The 15,005-nt window shown below is 34.3% G+C and overlaps 1 non-coding gene across 1 annotated transcript; it reads right to left on the reverse strand.

Moving 5' to 3' along the window:
- Positions 1-13,072: 13,072 nt before the first annotated feature.
- Positions 13,073-13,179, reverse strand: LOC121218969 (small nucleolar RNA R71). Its single transcript, XR_005915450.1, has one exon. It is a non-coding gene; the product is annotated as a small nucleolar RNA R71 (small nucleolar RNA).
- Positions 13,180-15,005: the final 1,826 nt, after the last annotated feature.

The raw sequence follows: 15,005 nt of genomic DNA on the forward strand, positions 1-15,005 counted from the left end.
TACAAGACAAGGCAAGAGAATCCACAAGGTAACTGCTCACGACATTAGCACAACTCCCACTATCAATGATAAGTGAGAAAAGTTTACCTTTAATCAAACCCCTAAAATGAAAGATCTTATTCCATTAAAGATCATGATCAACCCTCACTTGAATGTTGATGGTGCACCTCACCACGAAACAATAGGACTCATAAAAATCATCCCCTTCCTTTGGTGGAGCCAACACCTTTTCTTCACCATAAAATTTGCCTCTATCGTCATCATTACCAATTAATTCGGGCATATCTGGATCTAGTGTGTCTAAATCGAAAGTATACTGACCACGCCCTTTGCACTTAAAACACTCAATTTCATAAGTTCTTTGTTGCTTTTTTAAAGAACTGGTCCTATTGGATTGCTTTGAAGATGAAGAAGTCTTTGTAACCCCACTTTTCCAATCAACAAATTTATTCTTATCACGTTTGGGATGAAACTTATTGGTAGCCTAAAGAAATTTTGAATTCTTGAAAGAATAATAAGAACTTGTGCCTCTAAAGTATTGCGATGAATTGAATGGACGAGGTCGTTGTTGATATTGGTGCTGCTCAATCTTAACTGCCTCGTGTATCACCTCCTCAAGATCAATATAGGTATGAAGATGAAGAGTATTGGCTATCAAAGTGTTTAATCCATCTACAAATCGTACCATGGTAGTCTCACCATCCTCTTAGATGTTCTCTTGTTGTATTAACATATCCATCTCTTTAAAATATTCATCAAGGCCAAAATAAGGGAGCATGGACGTGATAGGCTAACTCTACCTTAAAGCCCAATTACAATATCTAAAGCCAAGAAAATCAAATCAAGATTGAACTTGGTTATACAAGAGTTCATGATGAAGGCCTTACAAGCTTATACAAAGGGAAAAAAAGATCAAGATTCACTTTTTTGGTTACAATAAAATCAAGAAACTGCATGTTGGCTCAATTCCATCTTATATGAAGATTCAAGGATTCAAGAAAATAAAGATTCCAAATCTTGAAATTCTTGGTCCAACAAACCAAATGAGCTGGAACAACATGGATTACATTGACGAGCTTAAATGAGCCAAATCTTCCAATGAAAGGATCACAAATTCAAAATCTTGAAAATCAGCCCAAGGGAACGTCCACAAGCTCATCTTGAATTTTTACCAAGAACTTAGTTGAAAAATTGGTCAAAATTTGTGAAAGTGGCCCATTTTAAGTCAATTTTTAATTTTCAGCTCGTTTTAGGTTAATAAGTGAATCATTTAGAGACATTCAACCCAAGTAGCCCATATACATGCCTTGGCTGAATTCCATTTTTAGTCCACACTTAGGAAGTTTTATTTCATATTTTTATTAGTTAGGATAAAGTTTGTTAATTAGTGTTAAGTATTAGTTGGCGATGAGTTGGCATGTTTATCATTACGCTAAAAACACTCTCTTCATAGTAATCACTTGGCAGCTTAAATATAGCATGGTTGGCTACCCGTTATTCATTATGCTTTGATTGAATAAATACTCTTTGAGTTATTCTTTACGAGAATTCTTCTTGTTTGATTTTAAAAGTTGCTTGTCGTAATATTTTAGATTTTTGGGATCATCTTCAAGCTTTGACCTACTAAGTTTCTTACTTGGAGGGGAAATTAGAACCTTGGGTTATTGAACCATTTCGGTTCAAAGGATTCTTAGGGTGTCATCCATTAATATATTATTCATTTTTCCATCTTCTACATTCGACAATATCTATCTTTTCATCTTGTTTTTCTTTTCTTTTTAATTTTGTTATGTTACTTTCATTATTCATATAATTGACTTGTTGTTTGTTCGGTTTAAGTTCAAGAATCAACTAAGAAGAATCAGATCACACTTATTCACATCAAGATCGTATCAATTTGATGATATCTCTCTCCTTTCTTGGATTGATTGTTCTTTTCTCATCTTGTTGTTTATTTTTGCTTCAATTTCATTCAATTAAAAATTGTTTGGTGTTTAAATTTCAGATTTGAATTCGGCTTTGTTTGTTGTCCAAGATTGGTTTTTTTTCCTTTCTACTTCAAGAAACCTTAATTCCATCGGATCTTGGACTCTCTTTTTCAACTATACCTTAAGCCTTTGTTTTACTTTTATTTTCATTTGTTTTTAGTGACTTCTAATCTCTTTCATTTATTTGGTTTCAGATTTGGTCGGCAGCCTTCTTCATCATCAAGAATCGATCTTAGAGTTCAAAAAATTTTATTCTTTTGTTTATTTGCTAGTCGAATATTCATCGATTCATTCCCTTCAAATCTTGGTTAATTTCTTCTTTGTTTCATCTTGTGATTACTTTAGCTTGTTGCCAAATTATTTGTTTTCTTACTTGGCTATCTTGTACGTTTCAAGTTGCTTGCATGCCAAGTTGCTTCGGTTCGGTCTAAAGTTATAGGCCAAATCCGCAACGTAAGGAATTTTTGATCCTACTCTGCTGCCCGTATATAAAAAACATAGGTACTAATTTGGTAAAGTTTATTGCAATACATAGCACAATGGGCTTGAGTTATAGAAAAATTTTAAAATTCCACAATGCAAAATTTTTGCACTTCTAAAATGATTTTTCCAACATGACAAGGCAAAGTATCGATGCATAAGGACCATGTACTAATACATTTGGCCATACATCTACAAATTGAATTGTTTTTTTCTCAAAAATGGTACTGAAAGACCAAAAAACACAATTGTTTCTCAATGAGACCCTGGGAAAGTTTCAAAATGTTGTATTTACCCCAAAAATATCAATATTATGCATGTTAATTGAAATTTGAATCTAATATTTGAATGTGAGATTTTTTACTCAAGTAAAATATCTTGCTCGATAAGAGGTGTTAGATTTGTTGGTACCATATATTAGGTTTAGATGATTCTAAGGCAATAATCGAGTCTAGAAAGTACATGTCATATAGGTAAATTATTGAGATATACTGTGACATGATCTTAACTTTGAAAATTTGTTCAAATTTTTTGAATATATGTTGATGATGTCACCCAATTCAAGACAAGTGGTTGATAAGGAAGTTTAAAATCATGCTCTTAATCCCGATCAAAATCGAGAACAACCACCTCTGGCTCCAAATTAATTTTGGAGCCAAAGTGGCCAAGAAGGCCTATATGAAACAAAGGCATGTTCAAGAGGATTTCTTCTAAACTATGACTGAAGTTTTTCAATAATTTTTTAGATCCACTCTTTAATCTCAACCTCAATCCTAACCTAAACCTTAATAGTCTACTCTAGTTTAATGATCACTTTTAGAAAAGATTCATAAATATCGAGGTAAAGACTTCAATGGTAAAAAAGATGGTGGTCCATAAATGGTTGAATATTGGTTGGAAAATATGTAGAGAGTATTTGAGGAATTGCAGTGTACTACAAATGAAAAGTTGTGATGTGTTGAGTCTCTACTTAAAGAAAAATCTTATTGGAAGTGGAGAGCAATTCTTAGTGCAAATCATCAGCAAATGTGACTTGGAACTTCTTCTTGATCTAGTTTAAGAAGTACATCAGTAAGTTTTACTTAGAGGATAAAAGAAGTGAAATTCTATATCTAAAGTAGAATTCACCTTACTGAGTAGATATGCATTGGAATTAATGGCAACTAATACTGATAGATATACCAAGTTCAAATAAGGCCTTAATGAAGAAATAAAGTTGTATTTGGAATCTCAACAAAAAAGAAGAGTTTTTAGTGCTTGTAGAGAGCTTAGAATATTTGAACATCACCATACGTACGAACATCTAGGCTGGAAATACTACAACAAAATAGATAGAAAATAGAACAACAGTGTCCACAAGTATACAAATCAAATTGTAATAGTATACAAATCAAATTGTAATATAGTATGTTTACAATGAAACACTTCGGGAAGTATTTCGAGGATTGGAGAAATTCACTATTAACTTAATTACATAAAATAAGTATTAATCTAGTCAAGTTACAGATTAATAGTAAAAATCCAAAAAAAAATATTAGAATTAATTAATTAATTTAACCTAAACTAAAACTAACCCTAAGTTATCTATAAGTTTCTCGTACTCCTCATTTTGGCTATAATAGCCCCCTTAGCCTAGAATCAATTGTCACCCTAATTATTGATTAATTAAGTATTTACCACCCTTAGTTAAGAATATCCTCTCGGTCTCATCTTCACTAAGGATTACCACATAAGATACCCTTTTAGTCTCACCTAGGCATACGAATACCCTCTTGGTCTCACCGATTGGGACAGGTTACACAACAAGATACCCTTTCAGTCTCACTTGTATAGATTTTCTACTAGAAGCGTCACTTCCTAGTATACTAAGTCCTTTGAATAAACACTGAATTTTAGGTTATTATTTACTCAATCGATGAATTAACAAAACAACCAAATCATGCGGAATAAATATTAAGCATATAATATATTCAAATATTCATACAAACATTCAATTAAAAGATTTAATGGATGAAATATAAATATAATAATAAGGATAAGAGAATTCTCCTACGTTAATCGGTGAAGCAGAGCGATTCCGGAACATCCTCCATTTGAAATTGTCTAACTTTGGAATAAGATCTTTCGATTAAGTGAACATAAAAGAAAGCTAGACTAAAAACTATAAAAATTTGTATAAAAAAAATTTTCTGTCTAGGTTGACTCCCTTCTGATGTGGTTATAATGTGACTTATATAGGCTAAGTTTAATGTACTAGATGCCTAAAATACCCTTGAAGTACGTAGGGTTTGACGGGGAAAAAGAAACCCTAATTAGCTATCAAAACACGATCGCATTTTTCTAAGTTTTTTTCACGTCATCGTGATGTCGAAGAACCCCTTGTTGTGACATTGTCTTTGTTTCATCCTTTATAGCTTTGATGTTCGGTTTTGCTACATTGCATGCTGGTGTAGTGACACTAAGGTCATCCCTTGTGATACTTAGCCTGAAATGGCGTCCTACACACTCAAGTAGCCCATTAGTCATACCTTAGGCTCTAGTTGGCCTATTGGGTCATTGGAACAATTAAAAATGCGTACAAATACTTATTTTACCAAAATTAGACATTAAAGACTAAAATGTAAAACTAATCAAAATATCGTTAAATTATGCCAAAAATAAGCTCATTAACAGTCGGAGGAAACCTAATTTGCCACAAGGAATTGTGGTAGATCAAATTTTCCCACACTTAACTTGTTGCTTGTCCTCAAGAAAAAAAATGCAAAGAAAAAAAAACACTTAAAAGAAAATTTACTTGAGCATGCTTCATATATGAAATTAGTTTGGAACACTCAAGATAGGAGAATTTGCTAAACAAGCAATTCTAACTAGATATACAAATGATTCATGGTTTTTTATTTCAAACATGTTAGTTCAGTAAGTTACAAGGCAAACAGGTCAAGGATAATTAAACATATGGTTCCATCAAAATACATACACGAGTACAACATCTATGTTTGAAGAATACAATCAATTAGAACTCCACCAACTCAATTTCTTTCATCCATGTTTTGAACTCTAGTATAGTACTAATAAGTATATGCTACTTCAATGAGTATTTTTTCAATTATGAGTAAAAATTTCTTAAGTGCTCATACTTTTTGTTTGCTTTGTTTTCATTTCATTTACTCTTTGCTTATATTGCTTTTAATCGTTCTAAGCTTTTATTTCTCTCGTTTTGCTTTTAACACTCATAATGCTTTTGCTCATTTATTAGTTTTCATTTAGGCTCATTCTTGTAAGGGTTCTATACTTATTATACCATATTGTTTCAATATCCATGGTCGTTAAAGGTTGGGGTAATTCCCACGGTGGTTCAATTGATAGAGGTAGTTAGAGGAAAGAAATTGATTCTACATCATAACATTCTGAAGCTAAGCTCTTGCTCGAGCCTATATGGTCCAAACTAGAGATACGGGTAATGGTACTGATGTACCAGGTATATTTCTTTTATGCTCTACACCATTCAGGTTTTAATTGACCCTAGTTCTATGTATTCATATGTTAACTCTAGCCTTTTAAAATTGGGAAAATTTAAATCTGAATTATCAGGTGTAGAAATAGTTGTTATAAGTCCTTTAGGATAGTCTGTGCTTATTAATCAAATGTGTAAGCATTGCCCATTAGAGATCTAAAACAAGTCATTCCTGGTTGATTTGTTGGTTATGCCATTTGTAGATTTTGATGTAATATTGGGAATGGACCAGTTGGCAGAGCATAATGTGACCTTGGACTATCGTAAAGATAGAAGCTCTATTTAGAGTCATGAAGGTGAAGTTATTGATGTTAAAGGCATGAAATTGAGTAATTCCACTCGTATCATTTCATTGGTTTGATCTAATAAGCTTTTGAATCAAGGTTGTGAGGCATATTCGACCAATGTTATTAAATCAAATTTAAATGAAAGTAAGATAGATAAGATTTAGACAATATCTGAGTTTCTGGATATGTTTCCAGAATAGTTGCCAAGACTACATCCTAATAGTGAGGTTGAATTCTCAATTGAAGTTTACTCGAGTATAGCTCTAATGTTTATTGATCCTTATCGTATGGCGCCAATGGAGCTAAAAAATTTGAAAGTTCAATTGCAAGATCTTTTAGATCGAGTCTTTTTACGTCTTACTATATTGCATTGGGGAGTGCCAGTGTTGTTTTTCAAAAAGAAAGATGAGTCAAGGTGACTCTGTATTGATTATTGGCAATTGAATAATTTGAAAATCAAGAATAGATATACATTGTTGCATATTGACGTTTTTTTGATCATTTGAAATGTGCATCAACATTTTTCAAGGTTGATTTGAGATATGGATATAATTAGTTGGAAGTGAAAGATAGTGATGTGTCAAAAACATTGTTCCGTACACAATATGGTCATTATGAATTTTTAGTGACGCCATTTTGTAACAGCCCAAAATAGGGTCTAGGAGTTTCAAGGGTATTTTAAGAATTTTGGCCTATATGAGCTGGAAATTTCGAAAGGTTGGTACTCAATAATGTTTTCGACAATAATTTTCATAAAGTTAAGTCAATTTTTGGAAACTATTTTTAAATGTCTTTAATTTTAGAAAAGGAATTACTTTGTAAAAGAGTCAAATTTTGGAGCATTTGTGTTGCAATTTAACCTATTTTTGAAATTGAACCCTTAAACCCCCTATCCCTAGTTTTGTTCATGATAGATTTTTCCCCATTGCCCTACTTGCCGTCCCTTTCTCCTCATCACTCCCTCAATTATTGACTTTTGACTCCGAAACTATAATACTTTGAATTTCTATCATTTCCAAGCATTAAACCTCTTTAAATCTTCAAGAAAACACCCAAAAATCTCACCAATTTCAGCATCTTATCAACTTGTGGGTTTTCCATATTTGCATCAAAAACTCATTATTCCTCTCATTAAAGCCTCGAATTCATTAGAGCCTACAACGAGTTGAAGGGAAAGCTAGCTTAAGCTCTCGATTTTTAGCGAAAGTTGATAACCGGTGAGTGTTTTGGAATCACTGATCGTAGATGATTCATTGTGTATTTGGGAATTTAGAGGTAGCCTAAACCCTTACTCTAAATTCTACGCGTAAGTGTTCTTTTACCTATATTAAATATGTGATAAATATGTTTGTGAATTGTGATAAAGTGAATTATGATGTGATGAAATATGAACATGTTGTGATGACTGTTGTGACGGTAAATATGTGGCTATGTTATTCATACCATGTGACAGTGTGTATAATGTGCCAAATGATATGATTATGTGATGAATATGTGCAAATAATCGGTAAGTAATATTTGATGAAATTATGGATATTTTGGCCTTGTGACTTAATGAGACCGTTGGATATAGTTTGCATGCCATAGGATTGTGAGTACTCACTTATATGTGTTGTGATATAAGGGGTGCTGAGGCCCAAGGGCAGTTTTGGAGAGATAAGAGAATGTGAGCCAAGCTTCATTCATTGGGATATGAATGCGTGGTGTGTTAGAGAACGTTAGCTACATACTTTTCTTATGGAATATGTTGACTCTATGAGTCTATGTGTGGTGTGTTGGAGATCCATGTATCTGATGAGTGGTGATAGAGTCCACTTTATGTTTCATAATCTCAATAGCTAAATTATCATGCATTGTGACTAAATGTAATTATATGTGCATATATGTGATAAATACATGTCGGAATATAAATATATGCCTAAAAATTCCTACAAATAATGTGTAAAAGTATGCATGAAATATGACTAAATATGTGAATTACGGTACTTAGTTAATAACGTTTTGGGAGTATGTTGTATGTTGTTTGGCTAATGCATGACGATTTGTTTGTGTAGTGGTTGTTCTAGGCATTCATTAAGCTTGTTAAGCTCACCCACTCCATTTTATCCTTTGCAGAGTAGTTGTATTCCTGGTGTGAGCGGTGTGGCCGTTGAGGGATTGATCCAAGCCATTCTTTATTCACTATAGTAGGTGTTTTGCTTATTCTAGTTCTAGCGAATAATAAGGCAATGTGGTAGACATGACTATCATATTGTTAAGATGTATTTGGGATTATTTGCATAATATGTCTGTTTGGAAGCATGTGGACTTGGATATGGTAATTGGACTATTAATTTAGACATTTTGATACTTATGTGACTAGGTCAATGAAGCATGATGTTTAGGGAATAAGTTTGAAAGTTTTAAATGCTCTTGTATGTTGAACTTTTGTAACCTGAAGTAGAGGTATGAATATTAGGGATTTTAAAACGATACCTCTGTATTTTCGAAAGTGCAGGGAGTCATAATACCAATTTGGTATCGATACCTTGTCCCGAGTATTGATACTCGAGGTGAAATTATAAATACCTTGCGAAAGGCACCGGTATTTTTTGATGTTTTGAAATTTGGCAAGAAACAGAATGCTAGGTTGGTATCGATTTTCTAGGTGGTATCGATACCACTTAAAGGAAATATTGATACCATAGAGGCGGTATCAATACCTACATAACATTTTTGGGAAAATTTGATAAGTGGTCTTAATGCATGATTAATACCTATGTTATGCTATTTTATGAATTATTGGCATGGTTTATCAATAAAAAGTGATTGCACAATTTATAACTCATGATAATGCTATGATGTTATTAATTGAAAAAAATAAAAAAATGCATGAGAATTAACATGTCATTTAGATGAATAAATAGTGAGACTGTGGTGTGACATCTCGATATTCGGCTTGGCGTCCAGGCTAGGTTTGGGGTGTTACACATTTGGGTTGACGAATGCTCCTACGGTGTTCATGGATCTCATGAACCATATTTTTTAGCCATATTTGGATCGGTTTGTGGTAGTCTTTATTGATGATATCTTGATATATTCAAAATTAGAGGAACATGACATGCATCTGAGAATTGTGTTACAAGTGTTGCGAGAAAAGAAACTACATGTGAAGCTCAATAAATATTAATTTTGGCTGATGACAGTTATTTTTATGGGGCATGTTATATCGGCTGAGGGAGTCTGTGTGGATCCCAAGAAGATTGAAGCTATCTTGCAATGGTAATCGCTGAAAAATGTGTTAGAAATTCAAAGCTTCTTGGGTCTAGTTGGTTATTATAGAAGATTTGTAAATGGATTTCCAAATAGCAATGTCTATGATGAAGCTTTTGCAAAAGAATGTGCCATTTTTTTTGGACTAACCAGTGCCAGGAGAGTTTTGACAAATTGAAAGAGATGTTCACAAAAGCATCGATTTTGACCTTACCCGAATCAATGAAAGAATATATTGTATTCAGTGATGCTTCACTGAGTGGATTGGGTTGTGTTATGATGCAGGACGGAAAGGTAATTGCTTACACATCCAATCAACTAAAGTCGCATGAACACAATTACTCGATGCATGATCGAGAGCTAGCTATTTGTTGTGTTTCTTTAATGGTTTAGGGGCACTATCTATATGGTGAAAAGTGTTATATTTATACAGATCATAAAAGTCTCGAATATCTCCTCACCCAAAAGGAGTTAAATTTGATGCAACATCACTGGATTGATTTGTTGAAAGATTATGATTGTATAATTTATTATCATATTGGAAAAGCAAATGTGGTAGCTAATGTTTTGAGTTGAAAGTCAATGGTTGAACTGAGATCCATGTTCACTTAATTGAGTATATGTTACAATGGCAACTTGTTAGTTGAATTCAAAGTGAAACCTATGTTCATTGAATAAATTAGTGAGGCATAACTTACGATACTAAGCTAGTAGAGAAGAGAAGGCTTGTTCGAAAAGGCAATGAAGAGATATTCAATATCTATAAAGATAATTGTCTTCAATTTCATAAACCAATTTGTATACCTGACAATGTTGAATTCAAACAATTGATTCTTTGTGAAGCCCAAACTGACCCATTTGTTATGCATCCTGATCGTGCAAAAATTTATTATAATTTATGAGAATTGTATTGGTGGCCAGGTATGAAAAGAGAAATTGTTGAATATGTTGCAAAATGTTTGACTTGCCAACGAGTGAAAGCTGAACATCAAGTTCCCTTCAGGTTGTCTTAACCTATTTCAAATTTTCAGTGGAAGTGGGAACGAATTGCAATAAATTTTATTGTTGGTCTGCGAACTCTACCAAATAAAAGAAATGACATTTGGGTAATAGTTGACTAATTAACAAAATCTAATTATCTTTTAGTAGTGAGAATGAATTGGTCACTTTAAAAGCTTTTTTAGGTATATATCTGTGAGATAATAAGACTTCATGGTTTACCAACGTCTATTATTTTGGATCAAGATCCTTGTTTCACTTGAAGATTTTGAAAGTAGTTCCATAAATCATTGGGCACGAGGCTAAATTTTAGCACTACTTTCTATCCCTAATCTGACGACCAATCAGAATGTATTATCTAGGTATTAGGAGACACGCTGCGGCCTGTATCATTGAGTTTGAAGCTAGTTGGGAACATTATTTGCCTCTAGTAGAATTCTTTTATAATAACAGTTTCCAATCAAGCATTCAAATGTCTCCGTATTAAGCTTTGTATGGTCGACAATGTTGAACACCTTTGTAAGCAAGAGAAAGATGATTGGGCAAGATATAACGTAAGAAATGGAAGATAAAGTGACTATCATACCTGGTTCTCATTAAATTCCCGAAGTTAAGGGAGAATTGGGAGTTAATTGAATAAAATAGTAAGTCAGCGGGCTCTATTGGAAAACTTGAGAAATTTTGTGGGTGGTTGGTAATTAGTTCAGTTTTAATTTTGGTTCAGTTAAGATGGAACCAGCTGGTTCCTTAGAGGGAGGCAAAATGATTATCAATAGATTACTTAATTGGGGCTTTGGTAACCATGCGAGAAGGTTTATATATATGTAAGAAGCCTTTTTCAGCAAATGGAATTCTTCTCAATTATGTTTACATTTTCTTCTTTTATGCATCGTCTTCTTCGGTTTCTCCAAAGAAGAGAATGAAAAGGAGAGACTTGCATGAGGCAGTGGTCGTGAGGTTTAAGTCTGGAATGTGGTGAATCCGATAATTGGGAAGCTTATGATCTTACTATATTCGTCAAATTGAGAAAAAAAGAAGTTCAGGGTTTATGAAATCTTGAGAAGCTTCTGCATAATAATGGATTCTGGGTTATAAGGTTTGAACACCTTCATTTTAATCGGTATATTTAGTTTTCATGCTTAGCTATTAGGACAAAGGAGGCTCTGGCATTAGGAAAGGATAAGCTGATGAGGACGAAAGATAGCATGCGAGTTTTTGTACTCCACATTTGGGTATCTGCTAGTTATTGTGTTGCTTTTATGGTATGTTAATATGATTTCTCTGAGTTCTATGGTTGCATATGATTACGGTGAATGAGAAAGTCATGCATGCATAAGGTTGCGTTAATACATGAATGAATGCAAGTATGATTTTTGATCTGTGTGATAGAATTGTATATAGATGTATTGATATGTGGCGTAGTCCTTGTTATAATGGTGTATGGAATATTATGCGTGAAATGTATGTTATAAAAATGAGGAGTACGAATTGAGTTACTTTGACGAGTTAGATGAAGATAGGAAAATTTCATGTAATGGAGGAATAGACGGATTGAAAGGGGATTCAATGGAGTTCAACAACATTGTGGAATGGTTATCTATTGGCTCTTTGGAGTGACACCGTGTAAGTGATATACAGGCTCTTCAAAACGACACCGTGTAAACCATATACATGCTCTTCAGAGTGAAACCTTGCAAGAGCTTTACTAGCTCGTCAAACTCAAAAGACCATGGTTAACCATGACATGATCCAGTGGTGAACAGGTGCACTGTATTACGAATTGGGGTTTGTTAGGACTGTAAACAGGGAAGCCATCGGGGCATATAAGTTGAAATTATTGTATGATTCAAGTGGCGGAAAAGTCTGACAAAATAGTTATGGCACGTATGGGAACGCCAGCAAACAAGCCTAAGAGGTCCCAACAAAATGTGAAGGTAAGAGGAACTGGTAGAAGTGTTTTAAACGCGGGCATATGTAGAAAGAAGGGATATTTCCTTCAAAGTATTTGCAAATAAGTATCTGCCATTAAGAGTCCACTAGAGTTGACGTATAAACCATCATTGGCTATGAAGTAACGAAATAGTTCTTTAGGTATTAAATTCTAAGTGTTTATTGATAAAGAGGTCGCCAGAAAAGTGGAAGGTCTGCCAAGGGCTATCTTAAGAAGAAAGTCCGCCAAGGATTATCTTAGGCGGAATGTCTGCCAGGGGCTGACTATTCAATAAAGTCTGCCAAGGTTTAGCAAATAAGGATGATGTCTGATGGGATTATCTAGCATGTGAAATCCATTAAGGATTTTCTTACAAATGGGAATTTCATCCTATACAATCTAAAAATTTTAGGGTAACATGATGGAAGACCCGAACTAGCATTTAAAGAGATTTCTACAGCTGTGCGACACATTCAAATACAATGAAGTGACCAACGATGCGATCTGTCTCTGGTTGTTTCCATTCTTGCTTTGCACAACACCTATGAATGGTTCGATTCCCAATAGTAGGGATCCATCACGACATGAGATGACTTAGCAGGGAAATTTGTTCACACCACTTCAAGTAAGACATGACATTGCTAATTTTAAGTAATTCGAAGGTGAGACATTATACAAAGCATGGGACCACTTCAAGTCATTGCTTAGGAAATGCCCACACCATGGTATGCAAGACTAGCTTCAATTATAAATTTTCTATAATGGATTGGATGAAAGTCTAAGAGTTGGCTTAGATGGAGCATTGACCAAGGCCTTCGTGAACAATACCTACGAGATAGTCTGTCAATTGATCGGGGACATGGAAATGAACTCGTACATGTGGCCGAATAAACGCTTTTCATATAGCCACAAGCTGTCATCGGCTAAGGTGGCTAAGGTAGACAATAAGTATCAACAAAATTTGGAAAAATTACATTGCCTATAAACTACTGTTAAGCTATTGATGAATTATGTCGCTCGAGACTACACGACATACTTGGAGACCCAATCGAAGGAAATGAATTACTTGGGTAATAGGGGTGGAAATCCCTATTCGGATACTTACAACCTCAGTTAGAAGGACTATTAAAATCTAAAGTGGGGAGGCAATCAAGGTAGTGGAAACCCAACTCCAAATTGAAAAAGCCCTCCATATCAACCCCGCGTTTGCAAATATCTCAAGAGAGATCCATATGCAACTCATGAGATCTGAGATTCAACACGTAAAGACCTAATGCGCACAAACTCATATCGATGTTGTCGAATTAAAGGAGGAGATGCGTAATATCTTGAGCATGTTGAATAAGATGCGAAGGCAAATGGGCACAAGTATTCCAATTAATACTGAGAACAATTCTTAGAGGGACAAAAAGAGAATGTAAATGCAATCGCACTCCGTTCAGGTGAAACTTTAGGAAACTCAAATAAACCCGTTAATAAGGAGGATGATGAGGTCGAGACAGAGGACCGAAACCTTAATGAGCCGAAAGCTAAAGTCCACACAGAGAAAAGATCTGAACCAGTTGCTGAGCTTGAAAATACTCTATGCTCGGAACTAGTGCAAAAGAACGTACCATTCCCATCGAGGTTAGAGGACAAGCAACGAAGGGATGAGGAGGAATTCGTAAGTTTTCTAAATCTTTTTAAATCTCTTACCTTTAATTTGCCACTACTAGAGGTTATTGATAAGATACCAAAGTATGCAAAATATTTAAAAGAAAATATGTCTAGCCATAAAAAGCTAAAAAAAGGAGAGCAAATAATCGACGCTTTTTGTAGTGTAATAATTGCCCGAAAAATACCTCCAAAGCTAAAAGATATGGGAAGTTTTACAATCCCCCTGGAGATAGGAAATAAACATTTTAGCAAGGCCCTTTGTTACTTAGGGTCCAGCATAAATTTGTTGCCCTTATCCACATATTTAAAATTCGGATTGAAGGAGCTGAAAAATATGACAATTACACTACAATTAGCTGATAAGTCTTTGGTATACCCCAAGGGGGTACTCGAAGACGTATTGGTTAAGGTAAGGGGTTTTTTAATCCCCGTCAATTTTTTGGTCCTAAACTTCGAGGAGGACCAAGATATTCCTATTCTATTTGATCGACCATTTTTGGCTACCTTTAGATCAACCATTGATCTAAAAAAGAACATACTAATAATGAATATTGATGGCAGTATAGAAGTATTCAAATTTGGACATGATTCCCAAAATACGGAATATGGAAATAAAATTGAGGAGGATTTTTACGTAATTTCTTTGAGTACCCCTAACAACCTTGTTCATAGGTACAGCTCTAGTTCGATGTATGTAGTACCAAAGGATTGTGGGAGCACGACAAGTGGAAAGACCCCAGAAAGAAAGTTGATTGTTAGACAGACCAAAAAGATCGTAAAAGGAAAAAAGTGGCGATGCATGGAACGCAAGGGCTACCAAATGAGTCCGATAGCCAAACTTAATTTCTTTATAAAACTTTGAAATTTTGTTGTAAATTTTGTACATTTGAACTTTGGGG

Source organism: Gossypium hirsutum, chromosome D06 (assembly GCF_007990345.1).
Source record: "Gossypium hirsutum isolate 1008001.06 chromosome D06, Gossypium_hirsutum_v2.1, whole genome shotgun sequence".
NCBI classification, from domain to species: Eukaryota; Viridiplantae; Streptophyta; class Magnoliopsida; order Malvales; family Malvaceae; genus Gossypium; species Gossypium hirsutum.